The sequence below is a fragment of the Lissotriton helveticus genome, chromosome 7, assembly GCF_964261635.1.
Source record: "Lissotriton helveticus chromosome 7, aLisHel1.1, whole genome shotgun sequence".
NCBI classification, from domain to species: Eukaryota; Metazoa; Chordata; class Amphibia; order Caudata; family Salamandridae; genus Lissotriton; species Lissotriton helveticus.
In genome coordinates this window covers 15595826-15610122 of record NC_136068.1, presented here as the reverse complement: position 1 = coordinate 15610122, position 14297 = coordinate 15595826, and positions in this window count along the sequence as shown.

Sequence of the window (14297 nt, the reverse complement as noted above, 5' to 3'; positions counted from 1 at the left end):
AGTACTGTTTGGGCGGGGTGCAAATTAACGTGTAGTTATAACTAAAACTTTTGAATTTCTTATGTTTGTGTAGTATAAGTTTATTTTGTATAGGAATAGAACATTAAGTTATATTAAAATATGTTTTAAATAATAAATTAAGGAGCGGGGCCTCATGCCTGCTCCCCCTGCAACAGTACTCCAGTCCAGTTTGTCCGCAGTCCACTACTTCCTTGTAGATCTGCTGCCCTCCACTTGCCCTCTGCTTGAACCTTCTCTGCTTGTTCCTTGCCCTTTATTTTGCATTTTCTCCTCTGTTTTGCTTTTTGCTGCTTGTTTTTCTGCTCTATGCTTTTCTACCTTTCGGAGCAATAGTCTGCGCTTTATAAATTCCATAATAACATTAACATTAACATTAACCTTCTGTTTTGCCTTTTGCTGCTCTCTTTTGGCTTTTTCTGCTAGCTTTCCTGCCCTCTGTTTTTCTATACTCTGTTATATCTTTTTCTGCTCTGTTTGCCTTTTTCTGCAAATTTCTTCCCTCTTACTGCCGTTTCCCTCCTTCTGCCATTTTCCTACTCCTGTGGCCCAGCGCTCCACCCTCCCCCAGGACCTACTTAATGGAGGACGCAGTGTGGCTACGCAGCGGGTAAAAGTGATGCCTGTCTGCACCTGTCCTGAGCGCCTGGATCACACCCAGCACCAGGAGCCCTGGCCATCCTGCCACCCTCCACTACAGTGCTGTGGAGCTCTTGGAACTAGACATCACACACCAAAACAACAACTGCTACACCGCCTCCCCGCGAGCAACCAAAGGTCTCTTCACCTGCCACCATTGCTGCTTCTCCTACAATACAGGATCTCCAGTCCACACAAGAGCCTGCACCACACATCCCCTAAAGGCCACATACATCCTTGTGAAACATCTGGGGTGACTGAAAGGGGGTCTCAAAGTGATGAGAATCACTCTACATCCCATCTTTCCAGAAAAATAGTGCATCATTCCTGTACGGAGTCCTGTCGCCCACAAAATTTGAGACTACTTTTACCCGGTTCCTGTGGGCTGGTTGTGGGAGCACAGCGCTTCTGTGGCGGCCATATTGGGTGAGGGGCGCGGGCTGCACGTTCTAGTGGCTCAGGCGACGACCTCCTCTTAAGGGAGGTAACCAGGTCGCTCGTTCTTGATACTCTTGGTTCCGCTGACCTACGAGCGGACGCGAGACCTACCTGAGCGCTACATGGCGCTTTGCTGAGCTGACGCGCGCTGTAATAACAATTCTGCGGCGTCCTTTTAAAATCCTTTTTGATATTTTCTTTACAGCCTTATTTACTTATCCCTTGTTCTTAATTGCAAACGCCACTTACTTGCACCATAATTGTGGTTGTCACCGCGCTTTGCGGGTCCCGGTTCCTGTGGGCTGGTTGTGGGAGCACAGTGCTTCTGTGGCGGCCATATTGGGTGAGGGGCGCGGGCTGCACGTTCTAGTGGCTCAGGCGATGACCTCCTCTTAAGGGAGTCATGCTAACGCGCAGCGGATACGCCGGATCACCGCCGGAGTCACGCCAGAGTCCAGCCCGTCTGCGCCCGTCAGCGTCCCGGAGGCGACCGGGGCGGCGGGTTGGGCCCTGCCACCGGGCGTATATGCTCCTGGGCCCCCCTTGCTCCGTTATACATCACGTGAGCTACGCTCACTACGCCCCTTACAACCTTTTTCGGCCGATTACTGTACTGTCTTCCCCGGTCGTCATAGGGGTAAGTCTCGCTGCCCTGGATGCGGATGGCGCCCTAGCTGCGCTACGTCTTTGCCTCCCAATAAAAAGATCGACCATGCTGGGTATCCATGTATGCTGCTCAATACTAGATCTGTAGGCAGACATGCGCAGGATATTTATGATCTCCTAGACACGGAAAAGCCTCTCTGTCTCATGTTAACTGAGACGTGGCTGGGGGAATTTTCAAATCCCGACGTGGCTTCTGCCATTCCATCTGATTATAATGTTTTTAGGAAGGACAGACTCGAGGGTAGGGGTGAAGAAATGTGTGGCTTGCTCCATTCTGCCTGTAGATGACATCTGCGGCTCTGAGTCCCTTGCCTTCTCCATCACCTTGGCACCCCACCAATCCTTTAAAGGTCTATTAGTTTATAGACCACCCGGTCCATCTGGAACCTTCTTTGAAGATTTCGAGTCTGTCCTAACAGGGTTGGCCCTGAAAACAGAACATTGTATTGTCGCTGGAGATTTCAACTTCCGCATGGATGACCTATCAGACCCGGATACTATCAAATTTTTGGAGGCCACTGCCCCCTTGGGCCTGATCCCGTACCTTCGGGGACCAACACATGATAAGGGACATACCCTTGATCAGGTCTTTTCGACATCTCCTGTGGAGGTTAAGGAGATTATTCCGGTGCTAAGGTCAGACCATAGGTTAGCCAAATTTTTGGTTAAAGGCACAGCGAGACTCGCCAATCCCGCATTCCAGCAACAGCGCCGCGCCCTTCGGGCTTACCATTGTGTGACCCCAGCGATGCTTGCTCAGGCCGCGCTGGATCACCCGTGCCCCCTCTCAGGAGACCTGGAGAGGGATCTTGAGTCTCTGCAGGCTTGGCTCTTGGACAGGCTAAATGACCTTGCCCCAGTGATGGCCCCCCGCTTAACACCGAAACGGGTTTCGGCCCCTTGGTTTACGGCGGCACTGTCGATCGCTCGACAGTCTTGTAAGGCGGCGGAAAGAGCCTGGCGCTCACAATATGATCCTGAAGCACGACTGCTCTATAAGGCAGCGGTTAAGGCATATATCGGACATTCGCCTGGGGAAAAAAGCCTATCTTGCGGGGAGAATAGAAGCCGCCTCCAACTCCTGCAAGGAGATTTTCTCCATAGTTAGAGAATTTACAGCCTCTCGTTCCAATGCTTCCCGAGGCATGCCCCCTAAGTCCTGGGCTTTGGATCTTGCTAACTTTTTCACCAGCAAGATTAAGCTTATCCAGGACTCTTTTCAACTGGCGGCACCCGCAGGGTCGATCAACATCGAGGATGACTCGCGCCTTGCGGTTTCATCAGGCCCGATGCTGGCAATCTCCCCCCCCATTTCAGCCTCTGCCTCCTTAGTGCTTATGGGCAATCTTAAATCTGGGTCGCCCCTGGACCCCAGCCCGGCTAAGTTTTTAGCAAAAATGGCGGAAGTGATAAACCCGTTGGCCAATCCACTTTTGAACCTCTCGTTGAGCCAGGGTTTGGTTCCGTAAGCATGGAAGCAGGCAATGGTCATCCCCCTGCTGAAGAAGCCTGGCCTTGATCCTGAGGCACCGGTCAATTATAGACCGATTTCTCTCCTGCCAGCTCTCATGAAAATCTTGGAGAAGCACATACACACGGTGCTCTCCAACTTTTTGGAAATGCATGAGATTCTGCACGCCATTCAATCCGGCTTCCGCCCAAACCTTAGCACAGAGACAGCGCTCCTGGAGGTGTCGGAAGACATTAAAGGGGTACTGGACTCTGGGGGTAAGGCTATGCTGGTCATGTTGGACTTGTCGGCGGCCTTCGACACCGTTCCCTATGAGGGCCTTCTCGCTAGACTCTATGAGATTGGCTTTAGGGGGATGGTGCTCAGCTGGTTTTCATCTTTCCTAGCTGACCGCCGACAAACGGTCTGGGCCTCCCCGGACTCGGCCGTGATGCCGCCACTGGGAGTCGGGGTCCCGCAGGGCTCTATATTGAGCCCGACCCTCTTTAACATCTTCATGACCCCTTTGGCAGCACTGGCGGAGTCCTTCGTGGCCCGGATCGTGTCCCATGCCGACGACACACAGCTCCTCTTCTCTTGTAAGAGTGGAGGAGATTTTAATGGGGAGAGTATCCGGGACTGCCTTGAGGCTGTCTTTAGATGGTTCCACCTGAGCGGCCTCAAATGCAACTCAGAGAAGTCTGAGGTACTCTTCTTTGGGTGTGCGTCGGATCCTGACTGGCAAGCCTGGTGGCCTATCAACATGTTTCCACCATCTTGTCCATCTTTAGTAGCTAAGAACTTAGGGGTCAAGATGGACAAGGCCCTGACGATGAGATCTCAGGTCCTTGGGGTGACGGGCACCTGCTTTGGCCTCCTCAAGGTGCTGAGGAAGTTTTTACCCCTTTTGTCGGAAGAACATCGGAAACTGACCGTGCAGGCTTTGATCGGGTCTAGGCTGGATTATGCCAATATCCTTTACCTGGGCCTGCCAGAGTATCTGCTGCAGCGGCTCCAGGTTGTGCAGAATGCGGCTGCGAGAGCCATTTATGGCTTAAATAGGCGAGCCAGTGTGGCGGGTCTTTTTCAGACCTTACACTGGCTGCCTATCCGCAAGAGGATTGCCTTTAAAGCATTAACCCTGGCCTACAAAGCCCTCCATGCTGAGGGAGCGAAGTATCTCCAAAGGAGACTTGCCTTCTATCACCCGGCACGCTCTCTCAGATCGGAATCACTGTTTTTGGCGGTGGTGCCACGTGTAAAAAGAGCTCGTATTGGAGGCCGCTCCTTTGGAGTGCTGGCACCACAGCTGTGGAATTCCCTGCCGCTGACACTCCGGGGTTCCACTAGTCTACTTGCTTTTAGGAAAGGTTTAAAGACCTGGTTGTTTACCATCTAAGTTTTCTTCTCTCCTTTTTCTTTTACTGGGCCAGCCTGTTGTTTTTATTACTGTGTTGTGTTATTTCGTCGTAGGTCTCATTATTAAAGCGCCGGACACTCTTTTTGAGTAGCCGTGCGCTATATGAAAATTAATATAACATAACATATAACATAACATAACATACAGCACAAACCTCTCCAATGCATCTTGCTCAAAGCCCGATCACTCTGCAACCAGGCCATGGCAATCTCCTCAAACCCTGACATCACCACCACAACACCTGACGGCTACACCAAGACTACACTAACAAACACAGCGGGGGCATTGCAATCATCTTCAAAGAAACCATCCAATGCATTGCCACCAAAGTGAGACCACACACCTCTCATGGAACACCTCAACTTCCAACTACAGACCAATGCCCAGACAATGATAAAATGCACCCCGGAACCTTGACCAGCTTTCTGCAATGCCATCACCAACCTCATCGCAACCCTAACCATCGACTCCTTCCACTGTGTCCTACTTTGTGACCATAATTTCTACATCGATGATCCCAACAACGCTAATCCACCACCCTCCAGGAGAAGCTGAACAACACCAGCCTCACCCAACTGGTCACTGAACCAATGCACAAAGCTGGGCACACACTCAATCCCATCTTCACCTCCAGAAACAGAGTCAAACACAGCCACATCACAGAACTCACCTGGTCCGATCTTGCCATCATTCACTTCAACATCTTCGGTGCTCAGCACACTAACCACAAGCATCACAGCTCCAACCACATCTGGAGCAAGGTAACAGAGACACAGTGGATTTAGGCCAGCAGCGACACCCAACTTGATCCCTCATCAGACCCAGAAAAGGCCATCCAGATTGTCTCTGCATGGATTACCAAATGCATCAAAAGAGTCACCCAGACAAAACTAGAAATACCACCAAAAACTTAAAACAAGCCAGCTGGTACACCCCAGAGCTCAGAACCACCAAGCGCAACTGCTTTCAACTCGAGAAATGATGGCACTTCACCAGAAACCCCTCCAAATGAGTCGCTCACAAAGCAGCCTTAAGCAATTACTAACTAAGCATCAAGGAAGAAAAGCCATCACAACCCGCATCGATATAGCAACTAACCACACAAAATAACTATTCAAAATGGTCAAGAAATTCTCTAACCCAGCAGCCATATACAACACAATTCACCCCTCTCAAGAACTCTACAACACCCTCCCGGACTACCAAACAAAGATCGCCACCAACCACAACAACTTTGACCCCAACCCACTGTGCTCAACCTCAAAGCCTCGGCCAACCAGCCCACACAAGCCGAACAATCACCACATGGTCTCCACTGACCACTCAGACCACCACGGCCATCATGTCATTCATCCACTCTGGGGCACCCACTGACCCCTGTCGCAACTGGATTTTCATCCTCAGAACCAGTTAAATCAGCAGGGAACTCACCAGCATCATCAACACTCAATCACCACAGCAGCCTTCCCAGACAGATGGAAACACTCAGAGGGCAGACCCCTCCCAAAGAAACCCTCCTATGACCGCTGCAAACTTAAATATTATTGACCAATCTCCTTACTCCCTCACCCTGAGAAGGTACTCAAGAAGGTCATGAAGTAACAGCACACCGGATACCTGTAACAAAACCATCTGCTTGACACCTCCCAATCGGGATTAGAACCAACCACAGTTCAGAAACTGTGCTGATCGCTACCACAGCCGACATCAGAACCCTCCTCAACAATAGGGAGACGGCAGCTCTGATGCTCATCGACCTCTCAGCTGCGTTCAACACCATATCCCACCACACCCTCATCAACAGACTCTACAACATTTGCATACAGCAAAACACCCTCATGCAGATTGCCTTGTTCCTTACAGGATGCACACAGATCGCCTGGTTGCCTCCCTTCACCTCTGAACCCAAGATCATCATATGTGGCATACCCCAAGGATCATCCCTCATTTCCACCTTGTTCCTCCCCTACATTACCCCCCTCTCAGACATTGCCAGATCGCATGGTCTCAACATAATTGCCTATGTAGACACTACTCAACTTATCCTCCCTCTCACCGGAGACCCCTCCACCACCAGAACAAACGTCTGCAACGCCATGGCCAATGTAGCCAACTGGATGAAAGCCAGTTGCCTTAAACGTAACTCTTACACGACAGAAGTGCTGATCTTTGGAAAAAACACATCCATATGGAACCACAGCTGATGGTGAGCAGCACCAGTCGTACACCCAGGCCAACAGACTATGCACACAATCTAGGCAGCATCCTTGACACTGAACTGACCAGGAAACAACAAGTCAATGCAGTGGCCTCCTCCTGCTTTCACACCCTCTGAACGCTCTGCACAATCTTCAGATGGATTCCACTCAACATCAGAAAGAGCCTCACTCAGGGCCTGATCACTAGCCGCCTTTACTACGGCAACACAATTTATGCCGGATTCTCCACCACGCTCCTCAGGTGACTCCAGGCCATACAGAATGCTGTAGCCAGACTTATCCTGAACCTTCCCAAATGGACTCAAATCACCCCCATCTCAGCAACCTCCACTGGCTCCCCATCCACAAGACACGCTAGTTCAAGATCCTCACGCACACCTACAAAGCCCTACATGGTGAAGGACCGTCCTACATCAACCACCGACTTTACTTCCTTCTAAACGCAAGACACTTGCGCTTCCGCTCATTAGCTTTGCACCCACTGAACGCATCCTCCACAGCTCCAACGGATGCTGTTCCTTCTCCTACATTGCCGCCAAGACCTGGAACGACCTGCCCCTCCACCTCCAAACTGCACGCTCCCTGGCAGACTTCAGAAAGAAACTCAAGACTCAAGAAAATTGTGATTACCTAACTTGCAAATGGAAAGCCTTTTCTGATGCATCAAAGGCTTTCCATTTGCAACTTAGGTAAGCAAATGTTTTTGCAATTACCTAAATTGCTAATGCATTTAGGGAATCACAATTTGTGATTCCCTAAATGCGATGGATTAAGCTTTTCCTACATGTAAACTGTGCATTTAGGGAACGCCAATTAGAATCAACTTGAATTTTATCGGTAATTCGCACATTAATTGAAAAATGCACAAAAGTGCATTTTTCAAATTGACATGTGGCGCACAAACATGCCCTTAAAGCATGTGTGTGCACCACATGTGCACACTTAAATTTCTGGGGGTTGCTTCAGGTGGGCCTTAGGCCCCCGGGCACCCTTGCAATTTAATTCGCAAATTGCGAATGCATTCCCATGCATTCCTATGCATTCATTCCCATTCATTCATTCACCATTTGCGATTCACTATTAGGTAATTGTAGGAAAGTAGGACTTTTTTTATGGTTACCCCCACTTTTTGCTTGTTGTGATGCTGTTTCTGACTAGTCTGACTGGGATCCTGCTAATCAGGACCAAAGTCTTACTCCTTTCTATTTAAACTGGGTTTACTATTTCTAAGGGTCACTGCACTCAAAACCTATAAGTCACCCCATAGCAGGCCTTTACAATCCTGAGGGCAGGGTTCTTGGTCCTAAGTGAGAGGGTGCTACTGCCTAGCACCCCTTCAGCCTACGGAGTCCATTCTCCCGGATAATAAATGAGGCAGCCATATACTATATAGAGGGGCACCGTGTAATCACGCAAATATCATCTCAAAAACAGCTGCAACTAATCCTATCATGTTTAGTATGGTGTGGGAGGTATGATTCCAAGCACTGGACGAGCCCTCCGTTAGGCTCTCAGTGTTCCTGGTACCAGCCTCCTAGTTCTGGACAGCACAAAATGGTTACTGCAGACCAGAGACACATGTCTGCCCTCTTGCTACTGAGCCACGCTTGAGTAGGGGAAGGCAGAACAATAGACATCCTGTCACAAGGTGTGACCACCTCCCAGACAGGATTTAGCGTATTAGGGCTGGGTGAGAGACCTTGTCAGCGCCTGAAAGACTGCATGAGGGGCACATTTATTGATCCTGTGCATAGTCCAGTTCAACCCAGTCATGGAAGCCGTTGGCTGCCTGCTTTGGAGCAAAACTGGACAAAGGGCTTGGGAGTAACCTCCCGCCTGTCCAGACTTTCCCCTGGGAGGGTCCGCTGAATCTTCCCAACCCTTTCCCTAGGGTTCGTCAGGGCTTACCTAGGTGCAGGTCCCTGGATTCATCGTGGGATAAGATTGAGAACTCAAACCACTGCACTTCTACCGTCTCAGCACTTTGGACTTTGCTAGACTTCGTTTGGGCCGACTTCACTGCACTTCCAGTCTGCTGTATTGTCTGCGCCTATGCACCACACAGTAACCTTTCAAGGCCTGTGAAGCAAAAAGGACAACCAAATTAGTCCCCCTTGGAGTGAAGGAGTCACTCCCCTGCATTTGCAGGCAGAGCAACTAAGTCGACCAGTTTGCAGATCCCAAGCTCCTCTTGACTCCAGGAGCACTGCAATGCAAGTGGTGGTTTTTCTCAGCTCCCGAAGCCTTATCTACCCTCTTACCAAGTTTGAGGCCGGTAGTTCTTGTGAGGGTTGCAATACCCAAACTCCTGGGTATAACGTCCCCTCTGCAGTAGCAAATGCTTGTTGACATCTTTATCAAAAGAACTTTAGGCTCCAAGTAGCCCCAACCTCGAGCACCTCCAGTGATCAGAATCTTCAGCCACACCACATCGTGTGCATCGAGACCTGCCTCTTTTGGTGAGCTGTTTGAGGTTCTCTCATGACTCCTGTGCCTTTGGCCTGTGGGTCAATTTTAGGGTCACCTTTGTTTTCTTTGGGCTCCACTGATTTCTCGGGTCTGCTTTGAGTCCTCTGCTTGAGGTGAGTCTCCTGGACCTTGCTGGTCCCATCCGTGCACTTTCTTGACTTCCTGTATTGGTTGCATTTGCCAAGGCTTGTTTGTGCTCCCGCTGGACTCCGACCCCTGAGCACTTGACATGCTTTGTGTGACAGCTCATATCCAGGTCCTGGTTGTCCTCAGCATCGTCCGGTCCGCGCAGCTGCAGAGCCAAGGTCACAGTCATCCTTCCTGAAGCACCCTACATCGGAGGGCATCCCTCTACTAGGTCTCCTGGTCACCCTGAGTGAGACAGACACTATGTCCTATGCTTTCAGGTTCTTCTATTCCAGAATCCACATTTGTATTCCTCCATATACTTTCTCCTCTTCCAGCAGCAGCACTTTCCTGTAGTCTTCCATTGAGTTTGACGGAGGTTTGGGACACCACTTCACACCTATGCATCCGGTTTTCCATCGGAGAGGTAACTCAGATACCATGGTATCCACTAGTAGGGTGGCACTCCAACCTTCCGTCTTCCACGGGGTTTCTTCAGGGTTCACTGGGAAGGGTCCCTAATCTTTAAAAATCCAACTGCGACTTGCATTTAGACGTGTATGTAGCACGCATAGTGGTCACACACTGCACTCGGACACCGTGGGGTCCCTATCTGTTCACCTTAGGTGGTTCCTTGGGGTCCCAGCAATTCTACTTTTTTAATTTAATTTAATTTTATTTAATGCAATTTTATATAGCGCTTTACATAAGAACCAGCTGCGATACATAAAGGCTTAGGATTACATGAGTTACATAAAAGATACAAACAGAAAAAATTGCAAATGTGCAAGTTGTAAAGTCACACAAGGAAGAGATAGAAACAGAAAAAAATTGCAAATGTAAAAGTTGTAGAGTCACACCAGGAAGAGATACAAACAGGAAAAAAAATGCAAATGTACAAGTTGTAAAGTCACTCAAGGAAGAGATACAAATGGATAAACTCTAAGAGTCACATAGGAATGGTAGAGAGTACAAAGGTCTACTACATATACCAGTGGTTAGAGTTATCTCTATATACATATATATACAAATAGTAGATTTTCTCAGGTCAAGACCCAAAAAACCAGGAGAGCAGAGTTCCATCAAGTTGGGTCGGAGGGGGGACGCAGTCACAGCACCAAGTGAAGGCAGTAGAATGTCTGCTGTTTTGCAAGATCGTGGACCAAGGACAAGAGCGACAACAGGAGGCGGTCCCAAAATGGCGGGGCGCACACATGTTTCCAGTCCAAAAGTTACGAGTGAGTGCTCCCCCCAGGCGTCTCCTTCACCCGCATTTGAATGCATTTTTTCCCGTGGGGTGTATTTCTTTGTTAGGGTGGGGCAGCAAGGGGAGGGTGGTTTCTCCTCTGGGGGGCTGGGTGGCACCTTTCCTCGTTCCGATTCCTTTCCTCCGGTGTATTCATTACTTTGCAGGGGTGGGGGCAGCGAGGGGAGGGTGGTGCCTGGGCAGACGCTGCCCGGGCCGCTGCGGCCTGGCATGGTGGAGGGGTTCTATGGCATTTCTCGGCATTGTTCTGACTCAAGTCGTGGTTCTTATACCACTTTCTTAGTATATAGTTTAGTCCCCCCCTGGGCCCCACTGTGTATTAGTGCCATTTACTGTGATTTATTTGCTTAAGTATTGTGTGCTTTGTGTCTATCTCCGTGTGGGAGATACTGTAACATACTATTAATCTATACTATAAGGTTGAATTCTGGTAAAACAAGCTGCTTTACACTCTGAACTAAGCCTGAAGGTTGCTTTCCACAGCTACCTCTTAGAGAGTTTCTAAGGTTTTCTGAGATCTCTTAAATCACCATAAGGGTTGTCTGCACTGGTGCAAGGTGCCCAAGGACAGAATATACCGGGCCAACTACTCACAGTAATTTTTAGGAATCACAATCTATTTTGCTATTCCTACATGCATAAGGAATTGCGATTCCTAAATAGCAATTCCTTAAAAATCGCTTTTTTAGAATCGCAATTCCTTATGTTGAAGCATGTGGCCGTTAATCAATAATAGAGGGAAATAAAGACACCTTCAGGAGTTTTATTGAGCATGAAATCCCAATAAAACCCCCAAAAATTCAAATGCGTACATAGCTGATGTAGCACAAAAAAAGGTAAAATAATGAGGCCACCCAGGATATTGCATCCTCTCAAACTCCTGGGAAGGGGGTATTTTGCCTGCAGAACAAGAAATCTAACTACACAAGTACTCAGACCAACACTTTGGACAGGTAGAGTCTGAAAACATGGAACAGTGTCTCTATTGTCTATACTTCCCCTCACTTCCACTCAGCCTACAGGACACAAAGTTAAGAATTTAATGCCATGTACTTAAACCCTTGCAGGCACTTGGTGTTTACAGGGAAGCTGGGCCTTCCGATCACAATATGGGTCATTTATTGCTAAAGAACATGTGCACCCTATAATGTTGTTCTGAGCTCCTGACTAACCCCAAAAGTAGGCTGAGAAGTGTCTTCATGCTGTCTTTTGTTTCTTCTCCACAGGCCTCAGAACTGAATTCCACATGTGTGCACCTGATCCTATCTGATGAACGGAATACTTTGTACTATGCATCACCCCCTGATACACTGCATTCCTTCTATGGCTGATACTATGCGTGACCCTCTCTGACACACTGAACATCTCCTACGGCTGATACTATGTACAACCCTCTCTGATACGATGAATACCTCCTATGGCTGATACTATGCATGACCCTCTATGATACGTTGAATAGATCCTACGGCTGATACTATGTACGACGCTCTCTGATACACTGAACACCTCCAACTGCTGATACTATGTATGACCCTCTCTGACACACTGAACATCTCCTACGGCTGATACTATGTACAACCCTCTCTGATACGTTGAATACCTCCTACGGCTGATACTATGTACGACCCTCTCTGATACGTTGAATATATCCCACGGCTGATTCTATGTACAACCCTCTTTGATACACTGAATACCCCTGCCGTGTATTTCTTAAAGGTTGTCTGCTGCCTTTGCTTGAACAGACTTGTTTTTGTGTTACACATTTATTTTAGAAATAGGCTGCATATGTTTTATTATTCAGTTCTTCTGCTGGGATTTGAAAGAACATTTCCTACAAGGTTGAAATAAACTGTGCTTTATTTGCTCTGTGGTCGGATAAATCTTATCATATAAATCTAAATTTGTTATGTTAAAAACAGAGAGGACACATTCAGACAAAGCAAAGTCCCTGACACATGAAATAGCTCTACTGCCTGAGATGTAAAACAACTTCCTATGAATGCCAGAGATGGGGCCCCCCACAAGTCCCACCCATCTCTAATATATCACTGTGCTTCTATAGTGAGGGTAGGTTTAGGCACAACTGTCTTCCCATATTCCAGGCCTTTTCATTGTGAACAGTTTGTTAATTATGCTAATCACATTTTTGACTTGTATATGTCTTTTAATTGCAGAGCAGCTATTGCAAAATAGAGCACAATAGTTTCAATAAATATTGTAAGCTTTATTCGTGTCTCTTTTCTGTGCATTGTGGATACGTATGAGTGAGCTAACGAAAGGTGATGGCCTTCTACCGGGATGCCTGAAAGGGTGTAGAGTGTGTGTTCTGGGGCGCCAAACTACCTGTTACTCTGTAAAGGTTGGGAGGGCAGGTACGGCACGATGAACTTGTCTTGATTTGGGCTCAGAGGTACAGATGTGGTATGGTGACTCACGTCCAACACACTGATGTTCTGTGGCCCCAGGCATAGTTCTGTTTCTAAGCAGAATCCCTGCAACAACCCTGTCTGATACATTGAACAGATTCCACTTGTATTGCACCGGTTTTATCTCAGCATGACCAATAGTTTGAAGCTTTTTTTTTCTATCACATTGGATCTTCAATAATGAACTTGTTTCACCGACAGTCAAATCTCTCCCTACTTCTGCCAATCCTTCCTACTAAATAAGTGAACTGCCCCTCTGTCACACCCCTGAGATAGCTCCCCCCAGGCTGTCTCCCACAGGATGGACTGGCAGGCATCAAGAGCTTGCTTATAAGCCTCCTACATCCTGCAAACCACTTTGGATTTTGGAGGCCACACTGCCGAGGGTAGTTATTGTGAATAGACTAAGAACGCCCAGAGCAATACCATCAAAAGCTTGCAGGATCTCTCTTCCTCCAGCATCTATATCCAGGCAAGTGTGAAACTCCTGAGCACACTTAGCAAAGAGATAAGCTCTATGGGCCTCATTTATGAAAAGTGACGCATCGCTGTGTGAAAACACCGACTCGTCACTTTTCACTGCACCCTCCTTGCGACACCAATGATGCGTCATATTTACAGTATGACGCATCACGGTGCAAGGAGTTACAGATACGTCAGTATGCTGGAGTGTGTCACAAAAGTGACAAAAGTGACGCAACTCCAGTAATGTGTCCTTTCACATGGGGCAAGCCCCATGTGAAAGTGCCTGCGTCAGTCTTACGCCTGCTGTGAGGCAGGCACAAGATTTTGACGCATGTGAGTACTAGAAGTGGACACTGCGTCACTTCCATGACCCTTTCTTGCGTCAATACGCCCCCCTTGCATACATTATACCTGGTGCAGGTATAATGTGGCACAGGGGTTTACAAAGTGACGCATCTACGTAGATGCGTCACTTTGTAAATATGGCGCAGCAAGGTGGATTTTTTACACCACTGGTGCATCACAAAAAATGACACACCGGCGGCGTAAAAGTGACGCACGGCCTCATAAATGAGGCACCTAAATCTTTTACCCTGGCAAAAAGGTACCAATTGACACCTCCTTTTACAGTGTCCATGGAGCCGTAGGAACATCCACTATAGGGGCACAGGATTGTGATCACTAAAGAGTGGCT